This window comes from Nyctibius grandis, chromosome 5, assembly GCF_013368605.1.
Source record: "Nyctibius grandis isolate bNycGra1 chromosome 5, bNycGra1.pri, whole genome shotgun sequence".
NCBI classification, from domain to species: domain Eukaryota; kingdom Metazoa; phylum Chordata; class Aves; order Nyctibiiformes; family Nyctibiidae; genus Nyctibius; species Nyctibius grandis.
In genome coordinates, this window is record NC_090662.1 from 17,192,557 (window position 1) to 17,196,510 (window position 3,954).

Genomic DNA, 3,954 nt, shown 5'->3' on the forward strand with positions numbered 1-3,954 from the left:
TCCTTGTGTGGCATATTCTTGGTGTTCTGTCTAGAGCAAAGCTTGTGTCATGGCTGGTTGCTAACGGAAGAAAATTTGGGTTCAACCTGCAGACGTGAGATGCTGCTTTGTGGAGTGAATACAGGATCGGTTGAACCTGTGTTGCTGTGCCGTTTGCTTTCTGTCCACAGAGGGTTTAGTTGTTACAGCCAGTACCACTTACCTGTGTACCACACCTTGTCATTAGCTTAACCAGCACGTGCAAGGGTGTTCCAGAGAAAATAGTAGTTTATTGCAATGACTTATTTTTGGTCATGTTTATTTACGTTCTGGGCAAAAAGTGAGTGTAGTATGGAAAAATGAAAGGAATGGGTGTCCCAAGGGGAACAGAAACCCTGATGTTGATGCAATGTAGATTCTCTGAAAGGAGGTTAGTAGATAAAAAATACCATCTTCTGCGTCAGGAAAGATGGTCAAAATTAGGTATTTTTCTCTTTGGCTCTTACACGATGTTGGAGAGGACCCAGGGGAAGAAAGTTTTAACCTTCATAAGGTGTGTTCATAGCATGCCGTTTGCGGACTACTGTGGCCCCGCTGTCCCCCTCAGCTGTCTTTCTGGGCAAAATGTCTTCCCTGCATCCAGCGTGTGGTTTGGGTTTTGCTCTGCTGCTGCTGTGCTCTCGCAGGGTGTAGGCTGCGTTAGCAGGAGCACGGGCGCCTTGACTGCCTCCAAGACCTGGAGTGCTGCACTTGGATGTGGCTGTCCCCTGGGTCCCTTGAGCCGCACTCCAGTGTCACAGACAGCCAGTGTCAGCCCCAAGAGGTGGGGAGGGGATGGCACCGGGTGTTTCTCACCTAACTCTGTTCTTAGGGCTCAAGAGGAAACACCGAGCTGAGATTTTAACAGGACAGAGCACCTTCGGCCCTGCTGCCTGTGAGCCAGTGTCATGCGGCGTTGAGAAGAAGTCGCTGTAAAATCTCCCGAGTTCAGATGACACACTTCACTCCTGTGTTTGTGGATGTATTTCACAAAAGATTTCTAAGTAGAGAAAGAAAAAAGCACGGATGTAGCCAGCCCTGGCACCTGCAGGAGTTCAGGAAGGGCGCTTGTTCGCTTTGCAGTAGAGCAGAAGACAGGAGGAGACATTTCAGCGGGCAGGGGAGGCCGTGCAGGGCAGGTACCTGTTCCGTGGAGGAGGCTGCAAAGGCAAGCTGGCGGGGTGGAAATGGGAGGTGTGATTGAAAGCCACAGTTGTGAGAGAATTCCTGTGCGGGGGGGTGGGAATTGATCGTGAGCTGACAGAAGGAGTAAATTAATGTAACTTATAATAATGTTGTCTTCTAGCTGAGTGGTGTGCTGTGCTCGAGTTGTGCGAGATGTGCTGTGGCGGGTGTAGGTGAGCATGGGCATGGGGGAGGCTGCGGAAGTCGGGCTGTAGTGGATCCTCCTGTACATTTTGGCTACTGTCTTCATGCCGCCCGTTGCCACCTTCTCTGGTGTGTGTGTTAGTGCCGATTGCAGGACAGACCATGAGAAGAGAGGGAAGTGGGGGTGTGAATGGAAATTTCCCTGCTTCAGCTCTTTTCGTTCTTCCCTCCTGACTTTTCTAGCAGATGATCTGGGGCTCTCGCTGGCAGGGAGATGAGGAAGAAACGCACGTGTCTCTGTAGCAGGAGAGGGGTTGGGTTAACCAGACTTGCTTTAAAAAAGCAAAACCAAGCTGCTCTTCCCTCTCCTGAAATTCTCATCTTAGAAATAGGTGAGTAATTTGAAAGAAAATTCAGCTCTTTCCATCTCAAAAGCACCCCGGTGGGGACCTGCACTGCGGGTGCAGTGCCCGGCCTTTCTCTGCGGCCGCTGGCTCTGCCTGGGGCACCTGTTTGTGGGTTGGTCCATGGTGGGATGGGGAGATGTGCCGGTGCAGTCGGTCTTGCCTGGAGCTGGGCAAGGACTCTCCCTCCTCTGCTTTGCCTTGCCCAAGATCCTGTTAAGCTTTTCAGGGACTGATTTGACAAACTGAGCCCTAAGCAGTCAGCGTAGTTGCTTAGGAACGGTCAGAGGCAGATATATATTTGGTATAAATGCAGCTGTGATAAACTGTACAGACAAAACCAAGGTCAGGGAGGCAGCTCTGGCCTCGTTGTTTTGCTATCTAGTTCTCTGTGAGAAGGTTCAGTACTAAGGATGTCTTGTATAACATGTTACTGATGCCGTAACGTTGGAGCAGGAGGGATGTGCTCACCTTGGTCACATCTCCCGTGGCATTGATGATACGAAAACTCCCTGCTCTTGTTTCTTCAGAGGTAACCAAGTGCTGCAGCTTTTTTCTGGCAAGATGGGAAATGAGAACAGCTTGTTTGGGGATACTTGCAGAGCTCTCCGTCTCTTTTTAAAAGGCACCCCAGAAGGTGGGGTTGTCGGAGGAGATATCTACTATACACATCGCTTACTTGGGTTGGTGCTTAGATGCAAAGTTAATTCTTGTAAAGACACTTTTTTTTTCCTACCAACACTCAGTTAATGCAAATCACATCTAGTACTTGGCCTTGGCAGTGGTCTGTTGTTTAGAGAAGAAATCCTTGCCTGCATGTATAGTTAATGTATAGCAGTTAATGCTTCAGGAAGCCTTAAGGGACTCTGCCTGCTGTCTTCGGGGCCCTGGCAAAGGTTTGGTGGTGTAGGTCTGTCCACCGTCTGCCCTTGCACGCCTCACTAGAGCACTGGCTTGTGTTTCAGCTGGTTCAGTTAAAATGACATGACGTGCTTCATCTTTTCCTTCTGCCATGGCTCAGTCTCCTGTCCAAAGCCTTTCTGGTTGCTGCTGGCCCAGGAGCAAGGCAGGGTCACCTTTTCCTGTCTTCAGGAGAGTCTTCTGAGAGATGGTCCATAAATTCATACAAGCAGAAACCTTTAAAGCTGGGTGGTGCAGCATGGTTTCTGTGGGGGAGAGCTGAAGGCACGCTCTGCGAACGCAAGCCTCTCCCTGGCTTCGACATACCAGAATCCAAGCAAAATCTCCTTGTGCCTTGTTTCTTTTTTTTCTTTTTGTTTTGTGTATATAAATAGAAATGTCCAGAGTCCCAGGACCAGCAACTTGAGCTGTGAAAAACAGAAACCCAGACTGCGCTGAGTTCATGAGGACCCTGGTATGGTGTTTGGGCAAGAGGCGATTGCAAACAAGACAGCGGGAGGCTCTGGGCGAGCAGAGCTCCTCCAGGCTGCCGTGCTGGTGTCACTGCCTGCACCATCACAGACTGGAGGTGTCATGGTGTGCTTCTCTGAGCGAGGGCCCTGTGCTCCCCTGCCCGTACCGAGCCCCAAAGCTGTTCCCCAGGGTGCCTTGTGTGGGCTGGAGCAACGGGCAGCCTGTGGCCACTGCGCAGGACCCTCACCATGGGCAAAGCGAGCTGAGGGGCGGCTGTGTGGAGCTGGGCTGTGGGAACATGGTGTCCCATGGCACGTGGGTCTGCAAGAGCTTCTGCTGGAGGTCGGAACTCCCAGCCTTGGTCCTGAGGCTTTTCCTACAGGGCAGAGAATGGTGGGTCCTCGAGTGAAGCTGGGAGGCTGATGTTTGTGTCTGTCAGCAGTGATGGGGCAACTGAGCAGCCACAGCAGTTCTGTGCTTTGTTCTCCTGTGGTCTCAGAGATGCCCATGTTGAAGGGGAGCAGTGCTGGACAAAGCTGAAATGGTCTAAGCCCAAAGGGCTTTTAAACTAGAAAGCAAATTTTGTCCAGGATAAAGCCTTTAACTGGAGAAAAGTGGATAGGTGAGGTGGGGCAGAACGAAAAATAGCTGGTGATGTGCTTCCCTGGCTGTGGGCCCTCATCTCCAGGCCTGAATTTGGGCAAGCTGGTGGCTTTCCAACCTCCCCCAGGAAGGACTGTCCCAGCTCCTCTCTGGGGCCAAGGCCACCAGCATCCTCTCAGCAGGAGCCTCCCGCTGCACCCATCTGTGACCACCTCTGTCACATGCT